The sequence below is a fragment of the Budorcas taxicolor genome, chromosome 15 (genome assembly GCF_023091745.1).
Source record: "Budorcas taxicolor isolate Tak-1 chromosome 15, Takin1.1, whole genome shotgun sequence".
NCBI classification, from domain to species: Eukaryota; Metazoa; Chordata; class Mammalia; order Artiodactyla; family Bovidae; genus Budorcas; species Budorcas taxicolor.
This window is the reverse complement of record NC_068924.1, coordinates 46,103,228-46,118,595: the sequence shown is the minus strand read 5'-3', so window position 1 is coordinate 46,118,595 and position 15,368 is coordinate 46,103,228. Positions and strand designations below refer to the sequence as shown.

Here is a 15,368-nt window from a genome sequence, read left to right as displayed (position 1 = left end):
CATGTCTTGGCTTTTGTAAATAGTACTGCAATGAACATTGGAGTGTCCATGCCTAAATATTTACTAAAGAGAAATGAAAAATTTTAGGTAAAAAAAAAAATCCAGTTTTATTAATCATTTCCTTTACATTTAGTCCTTTTTTATGAGCTATTTAAGAAATTTTTATTTACCCCAAGGTTATGAATATATTCTTATATGCCATCATTTAGAGCTTTTACTGTTTTTAACCTTTCACATTTATTCTCAAAATGACTTTTATGTGGCTAGGGATCAAGGTTCACTTTTGCCTGTGGACAGCCTATAGACCATCTACCTTTTAGAAAAAAGACTGCCCTTTCCCACACTGCTTTGTGTTCATATACATGTAGGTTTATCTTTCAGCTCTCTCTTCTTTTTAATAATCTTTTTTTTTTCTTTTTGCTGTACTACACTGTGTTAATTATTATAGCCTTATAATATATACTGCTTATAAAGCTTAAGTTCATCAATCTGATTCTTCCTGTTTAGGTATTTTTATAACAAATATGTGGGAAAGTATCAATATGTAAGATTAGGTTGAGTGCCATATCAAAATACCCATGATATCCATGGAAATTCTTGTCTCTGGCTTTCCAGTGTCATATATATGCGCTGGTTTGTCAACAGCCTCTCATATCCTTGTGTCATGTGGAGAAAGATGTCACCCTATCCCCTCTAGAGCTCTGAGTCAGTTGACTGAAGCCTCTCACACTGCATCACAATCTACTTCTCCGTTTACCCAATCTTTCCTTCTCCCTGCTTTTCCATGGGTTCTGATCCCCAATAAACTTCTTGTACCCTTGATTGTTTCATTGTCTACTTCCCACGAATCAAATCTGAGTCCCTTTGCAGTCCACCTGAAACCATCACAAGTTAATTGGCTACACACCAATGCAAAATAAAAAGTTTTTAAAATCTGATACATTTTGGTTTAGTAGGAAGATTGGAGAATATAAATCTCACATAGATTTAAAAGAAAATGAGAGGTAAGGAACTGGGAGCTACACATTGAGAGAAGTGCTTTAGGAATTTGTGGAAGAAAGAAAAGAGAGGGAGCAGATTTAGCACAAGAGTGCCGGGTGGGAGAAAGTTGAGATCAGGAGGTATATTAGTCAAAGTCCTAGCAGGAAACAGATGATACATGCAAAAGGAAAGATTGAAGAGAGTATAATGAAGAGAACAGTCAAAATACATGGGAAGAGTTAAAAATAATAATAATAATAAAGCAGGGGTGGCAAAATACACCAGGGCTGGTAACATCAAAGGCATTACCCTCCCTAGGCTGGACAGCAATGGAGAGCTCACTATTGGAAGAGTCATCAAGGGAATCACCTCATGGGAGCAGTGGCCTTAGGAGAGGCCCCAGGCACTACAGAACAGTGAGTGGACTTGTAAGGGGTCCCCCAACTTGTCTTTCTTGCTGCCTCTGATCAACTGCCAGTGCTTCCTATTAGCCAAACCTAACAACATCCAGAGGCAATAGACTTTACCTTCTCTGGGTACAGAGCAAGGTGTAAAGTGGGTCTGGGGGTGGGGGAATCAGGTAGAATGTATTTAGAAGAGGAAGTATAAATATGCTCTTATATGGGACAGATAACCCATGAGAAAAGACATAGTAAAACATAAAACAGAGAGAATACATCTGCTGGAAAATGGTCCCTATGGAGGGTGAAGAAAATTGTGTCTTGTGGGAGGGGCAGGCCTTGATGGAGTCACACAGATGGAAAAACACCTCTCTCTAAACCTTCATCAGCAGAGATGAGTGCTAATAGTGCTTCCCAAGGGACTGAGGCCTGAGTACTTCTCTTCCCTGAGATGAATTTGATATGCTTCTAAGACTGTTGAAGGCCTTTCCAGGCTGCAGTGAGAAAACATCAAGTTTTGATGCACACAGGAAAAAAGATTAGAGAGAGCTTCTTGGAGGACCAAGGGAGTAACATAAAGGGTCCAGGGCACCTCCAAGTTCCAATCTATGCAACAACCCAGATGCCAGGGGAGAGGAAAGGATGTACTCTTTACAGCAAAAGTAAGAGTGTAGCCAAGAGAATAGAAACTATAAAGAAGGCAGAACTGCAAAGAATTGCTTCTTTAGAACTGAGGTGCTGGAGAAGACTCTTGAGAGTTCCTTGAACAGCAAGGAGATCAAACCAGTCAATCCTAAAGGAAATCAACCCTGAATATTCATCAGAAGAACTGATGCTGAAGCTGAAGTTCCAATACTTTGGCCACCTGTTTCGAAGAGCTGACTCACTGGGATGGTTGGATGGCATCACTGACTCAATGGACAATCTCCGAGAGACAGTGAAGGACAGGGAAGCCTGGAGTGCTGCAGTCCATGGGGTCACAAAGGGTCGAACATGATGAGCAACTGAAAAACAGCAACAGAAGGTGGTTCCATATGCAGAGAATCTCTCCAAGACCTCCTAGCAGGGAGTGACCAGGAGACCGAGGTGAGAGGAAGAGGCTCATTTCCTGCCCTGTATGCCCTGTGTGTTCTGGTTGCCCAGCCTCTTTCTTCCTTCCCTGTCGGTGTTCTCACTTTGTTTCCCTAGTGTGATCATTGCAATTCTGGCCCTCTTTTCTGTCAAAAACAAGTGAGAAAAGTGTACAGAAAGAACAGAAACCCCTACCGGAGGAAAGAGTCCCAGAACCGCTGCCTCTTGGAGCCTGACACAGAGGAGCCATGTAGTAAATGCTGAAAGGATGGTGAAAGCAGGACAACATTCTGTTTAAATTACAGATCCAAGAGCCTGAACAGAGATAGTGACTTAATTCACTCATTTCTGATTTTAAAAAGCAAATCAAGAATTAGAAATAGACATAAAATCACCAAACCAGTTAAGATTGTTTATCTGAAAAGCATTCAAATATCAATAACCTCAGATACGCAGATGATACCACTCTTATGTCAGAAAGTGAAGAACTAAAGAGCCTCTTGATGAAAGTGAAAGAGGAGGGTGAAAAAGTTGGCTTAAAACTCACTATTCAGAAAACTAAAATCATGGCAGCTGCTCTCATCAATTCAAGTGAAATAGATGGGGAAACAATGGAAACAGGGACAAATTTTATTTTCTTGGGCTCCAAAATCACTGCAGATGGTGACTGCAGCCATGAAATTAAAAGACACTTGCTCCCTGGGAGAAAAGCTATGACCAACTTAGACAGCATATTAAAAAGCAGAGACATTACTTTGCCAACAAAGGTCCATTTAGTCAAAGCTAAGGTTTTCCCAGTAGTCATGTATGAATGTAAGATTTGGACCATAAAGAAAGCTGAGTGCCAAAGAACTGATGCTTTTGAAGTGTGGTGTTGGAGAAGACTCTTGAGAGTCCCCTGGACTGCAAGAAGATCCAACCAGTCAATCCTGAAGGAAATCAGTCCTGAATATTCATTGGAAGGACTGATGCTGAAGCTGAAACTCCAATACTTTGGCCACCTGATGCAAAGAACTGACTCATTGGAGAAGACCCTGATGCTGGGAAAGATTGAAGACGGGAGGAGGAAGGCATGACACAGGATGAGATGATGGATGGCATCACTGACTCAACGGTCATGAGTTTGAGCAAGCTCGAACTTGCTTGTTGGTGATGGACAGGGAAGCCTGGCGTGCTGCAGTCCGTGGGGTCACAAAGAGTTGGACGTGACTGAGTGACTGAACTGAACTGAATGGATTCACCAGCACCACACTGAGGAGAGCTCCAGGAACATACTATTTAAAGTTCAGATCTAGACAAGGATGTTCACCATCAGTGTTTCTTTATATTGTTTAGAAAATTATAAAGATTTTTAAAAGATGCCAAATATAAATAAGAGCTTATATTAATTAAAGTTATTCCAGTGAAATTTCAGCAGTGCATCTTCCTGCCAAAAAAAAAATGATAAATACCGAGGAGAATCTCCTAAATAATTAGCTTTGAAAAGCAGTAGTGTAAAATAGCTATGTTTTGTGAAATGTTTTAGAAAGCAATAATGATCCAAAGGTTTTTAAGATAATAATAGCTAATTTGGAACGATAAAGAGATAAAAGAGAAATATAAGGTAAAAAATTCTAAAACTACTTATGACATTTATGACAGAAATTTCCATTAAATTTCTGAATGGAAAGCATTAACGAGATAAAGATAATCAGTTCTTCCATATTACTCTATATGTTCCAATTTAATACAACCAGTGTTTTTTTAATTGAAAAAATTATCCAAAATTATTAGTAAAACCCTACTCTAAAGTGAAAGTGAAGTCTCTCAGTCATGCCTGACTCTTTGCATCCCCACGGAGAGTAGGCTGTACCAAGCTCCTCCGTCCATGGGATTTTCCAGGCAAGAGTACTGGAGTGGGTTGCCATTTATCATTTGGTAAATATACTAATTCAATTAGTACTGGCATTAAAAACAGAAAACTGACTGGTCATGCAATGATCCTTGAATATATGTTTGAATTTAATATTTGACCCAAAAAAACACATTGCAATAAATGGAAATGTTTATTTACTGAAGAGTGCTGCAACAATGAGTTAGCTATCTGTTGTCAGTCACTGTCAGGTCTGACTCTTTGTGACCCCATGGACTGCAACATTCCAGGCTTCCCTGTCTTTCACCATCTCCCAGAGCTTGCTCAAACTCATGTCCATTGAGTCAGTAATGCCATCTGACTATCTTATCCTCTATGGTCCCCTTCTCCTCCCTCCTTCAATCTTTCCCTGTGTCAGGGTCTTTTCTAATGAGTCAGCTCTTCGCATCAGGTGGCCAAAGTATTAGAGCTTCAGCTTCAACCTCAGTCCTTCCAATGAATATTCAGGACTGATTTGCTTTATGGTCCAAAAGGACATTTTGGAAACTCAGCTTTGTTTATGGTCTAAATCTTACATTCATACATGACTACTGGAAAAATCATAGCTTTGACTAGATGGACCTTTGTCGACAAAGTAATGTCTCTGCTTTTTAATATGCTGTCTAGGTTGGTCATAACTTTTCTCCTAAGAAGCAAGCATCTTTTAATTTCATGGCTGCAGTTACCATCTGCAGTAATTTTGTAACCCCAAAAAATAAAGTCTGTCGCTGTTTCTACTGTTTCCCCATCTATTTGCTGTGAAGTGATTGGACCAGATGCCATGATTTTAGTTTTCTGAATGTTGAGTTTTAAGCCAAATTTTTCACTCTTCTCTTTCACTTTCTTCAAGAGGCTCTTTAGTTCTTTGCTTTCTGCCATAAGGGTGGTGTCATCTGCGTATCTGAGGTTATTGATATTTCTCCTGGCAATCTTGATTCCAGCTTATGTTTCATTCAGCCCAGCGTTTCTCATGATGTACCCTGCATCATGATGCAGATGGGTTGTACATAAAGCCATATACATAAAGGATGGGCTGTACATAAAGCCAAAACAGAAAATTACCTAAAGTAAGTAAAGGGGGGGAAAAGATCTTTTAAAATGTCAAAGTTAAAAAATAGTCAAAGTTCACAAAACAGTGATGAAAAAGGTAAACCAAAATTATAATATCAATTTTTACTTATTCTAATAATAAAGATTTTTTAATTGAAAATTTTAATTATGGCATGGATGTGATGAAATAGACACTCATAAGCAAATTCTGGATGTGTAAAGTACTATTGTATATCTATGAAGCAACATTTCAGTGTCTGTCAAAAATATAAAAGCCGATATTGTCATAAAGGGGTAGAAAAACCTCTTTGAAAGACAGTTTAGCAATTATTTTTTTTGGTCCATTTCACCCAGTAATGTGGAAATTATGGATAAACTTACATATATGCTTAAATATATATGAACAGTAATTTTATTGGATCATGTTTTACCATAGGAAATACAGGAAAAAAATTGAATGTCTTTCAAAAGTTCTTATTAAGATATCGGACATTTATGTGGTACAAAATCATGCAACTTAGCAATGGGGCATATCTATAATATGATATGGAGTGGTCTCTGAGACACGTTAAAAAAGAAAAGAAGAGGAAACAAAAAGAAGAGGATGATTAGTATGCTAACATTTGTTTTTCTCTTTTATGGGAAAATATATATAAAAACTAAAGGTGCAAAAACTATCTCTAGAAAGATTCCCCAAGAACTGGTATTACTGGCTGCCTCTGGTGAAAGAGAAGGGATTTGGGAGGCCCAAACACAGGAGTCTTACTTTCCATTGTTTTACTTTTTAATGTTATTTGATTTTTTTTTTACTATCTGAATGTGTAACACTAAGAATATAAAAATACTATTAAAAGTAAAATTTTAAGATGTCTATGCCCTTTCCCAGGTAACTCAGTAGTAAAGAATCTGCCTGCCAATGCAGGAACCACAGGAGACTAGGGTTCCATCCCCGGGTTGGGAAGATCTCCTGGAGGAGGAAATGGCAACCCACTCCAGCATTCTTGACTGGAAAAACCTATGGACAGAGGCTGCAGCCCATGGGGTTGCAAAGAGTCAGACGCGACTGAGTCACTGAGCACACACACATGATATGCTCTTTGTACATATCACCTTTGTATCATTTCTTAAATTCTACTCAAAGGAAATAATCTGAAAAGTAAAATACTGATGAGTAATATATGAAAGAGCCAAATATAGAAATACAGAAATTGAGATTTCACATGGCTTTTAATACTTAAATTCATGGTTCATTCATTCATCCATGCAATAAATTTTTACTGCCTATTTTATGTCTTAGGGCATACTACTAAGAGACAAAGGCAAGATACAAAATTATTTTATAAGATATAAATTTCTTAAATATAAAGCAAAAAATGGGGGTAAAACAAATATTAATATTTGTTATCTGTTAGATAACAGGTAACTGGTTATTGTTGATATATTTGGCCATGTAGACATACAAGTAGTGATGACAAATAGGTATTCAAATATTTCTGTTTAGAATTAACTTGGGCTTTCTTTATTGCTCTTCTGTGGAATATTTCCCAGAGCCAAAAAAAAGTTGAAGGTCATTCATGAATAACAGAAACTGTGTCATTGATGGCAGTCCCTGATCAGAACTGGAATGGGTGAATTTAACTCAGATGATGATTACATCTACTACTGCGGGCAGGAATCCCTCAGAAGAAATGGAGTAGCCATCATGGTCAACAAAAGAGTCCGAAATGCAGTACTTGGATGCAATCTCAAAAACGACAGAATGATCTCTGTTCTCTCCAAGGCAAACCATTCAATATCACAGTTATCCAAGTCTATGCCCCAAACCAGTAACGCTGAAGAAGCTGAAGTTGAACGGTTTTATGAAGACCTACAAGACATACCAAGGGAACATTTCATGCAAAGATGGTCTTGATAAAGGAAAGAAATTGTCTGGATCTAACAGAAGCAGAAGATATTAAGAAGAGGTGGCAAGAATACACAGAACAACTGTACAAAAAAGATCTTCATGACCAAGATAATCACGATGATGTGATCACTAATCTAGAGCCAGATATCTTGGAATGTGAAGTCAAGTGGACCTTAGAAAGCATCACTATGAACAAAGCTAGTGGAGGTGATGGAATTCCAGTTGAGCTGTTTCAAATCCTAAAAGGTGATGCTGTGAAAGTGCTGCACTCAATATGCCAGCAAATTTGGAAAACTCAGCAGTGGCCACTGGACTGGAAAAGGTCAGTTTTCATGCCAATCCCAAAGAAAGGCAATGTAAAAGAATGCTCAAACTACTGCACAATTGCACTCATCTCACATGCTAGTAAAGTAATGCTCTAAATTCTCCAAGCCAGGCTTCAGCAATACGTGAACCATGAAATCCCTGATGTTCAACCTGGTTTTAGAAAAGGCAGAGGAACCAGAGATCAAATTGCCAACATCCACTGGATCATGGAAAAAGCAAGAGAGTTCCAGAAAAACATCTATTTCTGCTTTATTGACTATGCCAAAGCCTTTGACTGTGTGGATCACAACAAACTGTGGAAAATTCTGAAAGAGATGGGAATACCAGACCACCTCACCTGCCTCTTGAGAAATCTGTATGCAGATCAAGAAGCAACAGTTAGAACTGGACATGGAACAACAGACTGGTTCCAAATAGGGAAAGGAGTACATCAAGGCTGTATATTGTCACCCTGCTTATTTAACTTCTATGCAGAGTACATCATGAGAAACGCTGGAATAGAAGAAACACAAGCTGGAATCAAGATTGCTGGGAGAAATATCAATAACCTCAGATATGCAGATCACACCACCCTGATGGCAGAAAGTGAAGAGGAACTAAAAAACCTCTTGATGAAAGTGAAAGAGGAAAGCAAAAAAGTTGGCTTAAAGCTCAACATTCAGAAAACGAAGATCATGGCATCTGGTCCCATCACTTTATGGGAAATAGATGGGGAAACAGTGTCAGACTTTGTGTTTTGGGGCTCCAAAATCACTATAGATGGTGACTGCAGCCATGAAATTAAAAGACGCCTATTCCTTGGAAGGAAAGTTATGACCAACCTAGATAGTATATTCAAAAGTAGAGACATTACTTTGCTGACTAAGGTCCATCTAGTCAAGGCTATGGTTTTTCCTGTGGTCATGTATGGGTGTGAGAGTTGGACTGTGAACAAAGCTGAACGCTGAAGAATTGATGCTTTTGAACTGTGGTGTTGGAGAAGACTCTTGAGAGTCCCTTGGACTGCAAGGAGATCCAACCAGTCCATTCTGAAGGAGATCAGCCCTGGGATTTCTTTGGAGGGAATGATGCTAAAGCTGAAACTCCAGTACTTTGGCCACCTCATGTGAAGAGTTGACTCACCAGAAAAGACTCTGATGCTGGGAGGGATTGGGGGCAGGAGGAGAAGAGGACTACCGAGGATGAGATGGCTGGATGGCATCACGGACTCTATGGACATGAGTCTGAGTGAACTCCGGGAGATGGTGATGGACAGGGAGGCCTGGCGTGCTGCGATTCATGGGGTTGCAAAGAGTCAGACATGACTGAGCGACTGAACTGAACTGAACTGAACTGATCAGGACCCTCTGCTGAACTTTCAAATGCAACCTCTTTCTTATTTCAGTTTATGGAGAGCCACCAAGAATAGCATCACTGACTCATTGGACCTGAGTTTGAGCAAGCTTCAGGAGATGGTGAAGGACAGGGAAACTGGCATACTGCACAGTTCATGGGTTTGCAAAGAGTCAGATACGACTGAGTGACTGAACAACAACCAAGAATAGGGCACCTATCCCATAGATATTTCTACCAGTGTTATGAACAGTTTCAGCCTCCAGATTTCCCAGTTCATCTTGATGGGGCCCCCAAGCACTCGTGATTGGCAGCACTGGCTCTCCCTGCCCCTGGCTATGCTCTACTTTTTAGTCCTTGGTACCAATCTCCTTATCACGACCACCATCCAACATGAGCCCTCACTGCATGAGCCCATGTACCTTTTTCTCTGCATATTGACAGCTGTGGACATTAGCCTGGCTACCAGCATCATGCCTAAGATTTTGGCTATCTTCTGGTTTGATGCCAAGGCCGTTCACCTCCCTAAGTGTTTTGCTCAGATCTGTGCCATCAGATCATTTCTGCTTCATTTGCATGGAATCTACTATCTTCCTCTGCATGGCAGTGGACAGATACGCACCATCTCTCCCCCACTTCAATACCTCTCCATGGTCACTAAAAACTTTTTGGTCAAAGCCACAGGGTTCATGGCACTCAGGAAGAGCCTGTTGACCATTTCAGCGCCTATGCTGGCTGTCCAGAGACGTTAATATTCCAGGAATGAAACTGACCACTGCCTATGCTCTAACTTGGGGGTTGCCAACCTGGCTTGTGATGACATCATTGTGAAAAAATTTTACCGACTGATCTTAGCATGGATCCTGACAGGGAGTGACATGGCTCTGGTTTTTTCTTCCTGTACTTTAATCCTTGATTCTGTGCTGAGACTGATATCACCAGAAGTAATGTCAAAAGCTCTGAGCACCTGTAGCGCCCACATCATCCTCATCCTCTTCTTCTACACAGGTGTCATTGTGCTATCTGACATACACCTTGCAGATAAAAAAGCTTCCTATTATCCCTGTACTCCTCAGTGTGCTACACAACATCGTCCCTCTGCACTCAACCCCATGATCTATGCACTTAGGATCCATGAGCTCAGACTGAGCATCCAGAGGCTGCTTGGGATGCACAAAAACGAGTCGACCATTTAACTCCAGTTTACTTCATTTTATTTTTTTAATTTTATTTTTGTCACACCAGGTCTTTGTTGCTTCACACAGGCTTTCTCTAGTTGCTGTGAGAGGAGGCTATTCTTCATTGCCCTGCATGGGCTTCTCATTGCCACGGCTTCTGTTGCTGTGGAGCACCAGCTCTAGGTGTACGGTCTTCAGTAGTTGTGGCACACGGGCTCATTAGCTGTGGCGTGTGGGCCCTTGAGCTTGAGCCTAGAAGTTGTAGCATGGGGGCTTAGTTGTTGCACTACCAAGGAAGTCCAACTCCAGTTTTAGAATGCTATTAAGGTGCTAGGTAAGGACAGAAATTTTAGCTCTCAATAGACCTGGGTTGTAATCTGCCTTTATCTCTTACTAGGAACAAAATGGGCAGTAAAATCATGAACACTTGTCAGTCTCACTAATCAAAATACACATAGGAAAGTTACGATAAAATTTCCTATTAATGTAAAATAAGAATAGAAAAAATGTAATGTTCCTGACAGCTGATGCCACCCTGAGATTGATACTCTTTTTTAATTTATTTTTAGTTGGAAGATAATTGCTTTACAACATGAATCAGCCAGAAGTATACATACGTCCCTTTGCTCTTGAGCCTCCCTCCCTCCTCCCACCCCATCCCACCCTTGTAAGTTGTCACAGAGCACCTGGTTGAGCCCCCTATGTTATACAACAACTCCCCACGAGCTATCTATTTTACCCGTGGTAATATATATGTTTCAGTGCTACTCTCTCAATTCGTCCCTCGCCTCCTTCCCCCGCTATGTCCACATGCTGTCCTCTACGTCTGTGTGAGACTGATCCTCCTATGCAGTGAGTAAACTGTAGACTGATAAAAATGTACCAAAAAGAAATTTGACAAAATCTATCAAATGTTCATGAATGTTCAAATTTGTTTATTCATAACTCTATTTTTAGAAAAATATCCAGAGGAAATAGTTTAAATGTAAGCAAAAATTTATTCATGAGAAGTTTGTTGTAACATTACTGTTCATAGAAAATGGAGTCTTTAAAAATGTTTATATAAATTTACTTGAACTGTTAGATATTTGTGTTTTTCCTATGTAATTTTCATAACAAGAAAAATTTTAAGTATATGTTTATTAAGAAGGGACAGAGAAAAGTTTTGTACCAGAAAACCTCAATAGCATCAATAATAAGAATTATTCTTAATTAATGGATAATAAGTGTTAAGTACTTCTTATAGGCCAGAAAACTGAGACATACATATTAGATATTACATTTATGTATACATATATATCATTTGATTTAATACAATGACCCTATGAGGCTGGTACAATATTATTCTAAATTTACAGCTAAGGGAACTGGGGCACTGGCAGTAGGGATATAAAACTTGCCTCTGCCAGTAGTTTTCAAGTGTGAGAGCTGGGATTAAAGATATTAGAAGTTTGATTGCATAACCTTCGCACTGTTCTCCCTCTTAGTCTTGCTGTGTTCCAGAATTTCTGCGTGATTTTGAGCAACTTATGAAACCTCACAATGCTTCAGTTCTTTAACTTAAAAGTCATAATAATCAGAAGTTTTAGTTCTCAATAGACCTGGGTTGTAATCTGCCTTTGTCTCTTAGCAGGAAAAAAATGCTAGAAATCACAGCATGCTGTGACAATCAGACAATCAAGGGATAATAAAGAAAATGCTTTGAGATATGATACACACATGGAGAAAAAATGGTTGAATTGTGTAGCAAAATTTTCTTCCTAGGAAAGGAAGACAATGGCCCCAGAAATGCCTTAGAAAAGTAGCTCCAAATAACCAATTATTTAAATCTAATTTTATTTTTTGAGCATCTAACAAAAATGCACACTTTCACATTCAAGAACTCTGATCCTTGATCATTTTGTATGCTCTCTGTGTTTAGTACAGAACTCCGTACAAGTGTGTGTGTGTACTCACTCAGTTGTGTCCAGTTCTTTGTGACCCCATGGACCATAGCCCACCAGGCTCCTCTGTCCATGAGATTTTCCCAGAAAGAATACTAGAATGGGTTGCCGTTTCCTCTGCTAGATTCTTAATAAAGACTTTATCCATGATGCAGTGATTCAGAGAAGCATAACACAGTCTGCTTAATCATTTGTATCAAAGAAAATACCCTAGACCACGGTCTGGAAAAAGACCTCAGGAAGTATGCCTGTGAGTCCACCTTGGAAAACAGCCTCTTGGAAGACAGCACTGGGCTTGAAACAACGTCAGAAACCGTGAGCTCAGCCCACCAGGGAAGTAGCTGCTGGGCAGCACAGCAGACCTGCAGGCAGTCAGCCCACCATCTGAGACAGGCCATCCTAAGAGTTACGCCTAGAAACCTACCCAAGAACAAAGGCTACGAACTTCCTCCAAAAGGAATTCCTGCTTCACTATTGTTGGACAGTGGCCACTGATACAGATCGAAAGCAATTCTACACAATGTGAATCTATGTGTAGTGCCCAGATTGCAGACCATTGCCAACAACTGCTGCGGTGATGTGTCTCTCAACTCTTTTAAAAATACATGAACATTCAATATGCAACCTAGAGTCTGGGCAAAATTTCTGATACAACAGAAAGATCAGAGCAGTTAATTATGCTCTCTGCACTCTGCACCATGAATATAAAAAGGTGTGCCTTCTGTTTAATCTTCATGAACTGTGTCTGAAGTTCAGGCATGTAATAAACATTCCTCTGTCATGTTTATTAAATTTACTCATTTGTTTTGCTTTATATAAATATAATACTGTCACACTACTTTATTTTTAATTGCTTATTTATCTTTTCTCATGCATTTATTTTCATATCCAGTTGATATTTTAATTTGGGCCTGTCTTTTCAAAACAGCATTAGCTGCATCTTTATTATTTAACCTATTCTGAGAGACTTACCATTTAAGTAGAGAGATTCAACCTAGCCACATTTATCATAATTCCATATTTGTGGTTGCCTTTGTCATCATTTATTTTCATTATGTTTTCTCATTTTTTTTTTTTTTACTTCTGACTTTTGCTGAATTGATCCATTTCATGAGTGAAAATTGCTCAGTCGTGTCCAAATCTGGCAACCCCACGGACTCTACAAGCCATGGAATTCTCCAGGTCAGAATACTGGAGAAGGTAGCCTTTCCCTTCTCCAGGGGATCTTTCCAACCCAGGGATCAAACACAGGCCTTCCGCATTGCAGGGGGATTCTTTACCACCTGAGCCACAAGGGAAGCCCAAGAATACTGCAGTGGGTAGCCCATCCCTTCTCCAGTGGATCTTCCCGACCCAGGAATCAAACCATGGTCTCCTACATGGCAGACAGATTCTATACCAACTGAGCTATCAGGGAGGATCTCCCTATATATCTATTTATTTGACTTAGAAGTTTTATCAAATATATCTGTTTGACCAGCTACTATACTCATAACTTTAGGGACACTTTCAACTTTATATTTTTGTATTATTCCAAATTATATGGTAGTGATTCAGTATTTTCTCTTTCTAATACTAAGCTCAAGATAAGAATGTAAAGCATTTTTCTGTCTCTTTTATTCCCTATCAAGCTTCTCACTGGGTATGACATGCAAAGATGACTGCAAAGTCTCCATCCCTCAGACTTTTTTGGAATGTAACCAGGAAATTCCCCATTGAGGAGTTGAATCTAATTACTGCCCACTACCTTGAGCTGGCCTTAGTGAATCACTTACAGCTAATAGACTGTGACAGAAGTCCTGGCCAGGAAAACACATCCAGCATCCACCTGTGCCTCTTGTAATGTTTGGTCCCTAGATGATGCTCCCACTAAAAATCTTGCGATCATGCAAAAAGAAGTCTAAACCACATGACGAGGCCATGGGTAGCTGTTCCAGTCAGCAACCTCAGCTGAGCCCAGCTTTGAAATTGTGTCAGTCCAGGAGCCAGGCCTGTTGAGTGATTCCAACCCTGGGAATTTGATCACCCCCAGCTATTTGAGGCTCCTGAGCTGAGGTTTCAGAAACATGGGGTAGAAAGAAAACCTCTCCACTGCACTGTTCTTGAGTTCTTGACCCACAGAATCTGTGAGTGATAAAATAGGTATTGTTTTATACTCTGTGCTTGCTCAAAGCATAAATAACTTGAACACTGAACTTTGCTGAAATCATTTGGAATTTTAGTCTCAAGTCATTGTTAATGATTAATATAAAACATATCTCTTCTATATCAAAAGTATTTTAGAGCTTCTAGTATAGCTCACGATTACATTAAGAAAATTTATTTTTGTTTCACTGTGAAGCTTTACCAAATTCACTGTTTATAATTTTTTGTATACATTTCCCCAATGTGTCATTCTCTGTCCAATAAAGAGAGGGAAGCCATATAACCTGAACAGGAAATATTAAATAAAAAGAATTATCAACTATAATAAGGAACTGGAAAATCAAGGGATTGCCTAGAAAGCAGAGAGAACTCTAAAGATTATATAAATAGCAGCTATAGGAGCAGCCACTGCCACTGGAGGTGAAATGGATTCTCCAAAGGAAGAGCTCCACTGGGCTGAGATCCAGTCCTTGTTGGAGAGGGTACAGGATGGCACACTGAATGGGAAAGTTGCTGTGACGTTGTGCCAGCAGAACTTGCTAGAAATCCAACTTGCAGGGTGCCAGAGAAAACTGTTCACAAGGAGGTATATTACCAGAGGCATTCTGCTACAAAACCATAACAGGGAGCTTCTAGGAGGGGCTGCTGGCTACCACGTGCTGCATAAGCTGTACTGGAGAAGTTAATTAGGCTCAGCAAAGCCTGCGGGCACTTAATCATACAAAGATGACTGAATCTCAGTAGGAGAGCTCTGTGGCATTTTAACTAACCTAGGCTCCAACTCTCCTTCTGTGACTCGGTGACATTCCTGAAAAGAGCAGCCTGTGCTCCCTGTGTGGGCTCGTAGTCCTGGAAGGAGTAGAGCAGACCTTGTTCTCAAAGAATTGTTGTCATTTTTTAACCCAGCTGGTGGCTCCCTGAAAGACAAAAACAATGTGTCTTTGTTTCAGGTAACTCAGAACTCTCCCCAAATAAAGTAGAGGTTATAAAGATATAGTAGAGGTTACTTGAGGGCATTTGGCAAAAAATATTTAAACACAAGTGTGTTAGCCTCTGTGATCTGGAAAGGAATGACAGTCAAAGCAAACCATGGACACACCAAATGCTTGGGAAGAAAGGCTGAGGAGTGAGATGTCTTGGCAA

At 39.8% G+C, this 15,368-nt stretch overlaps 1 pseudogene; it reads left to right on the top strand.

Moving 5' to 3' along the window:
* Positions 1 to 3,570: 3,570 nt before the first annotated feature.
* LOC128059841 (olfactory receptor 56B4-like) lies at positions 3,571 to 10,155 on the top strand (annotated as a pseudogene).
* The last annotated feature ends 5,213 nt before the right edge of the window (positions 10,156 to 15,368 follow it).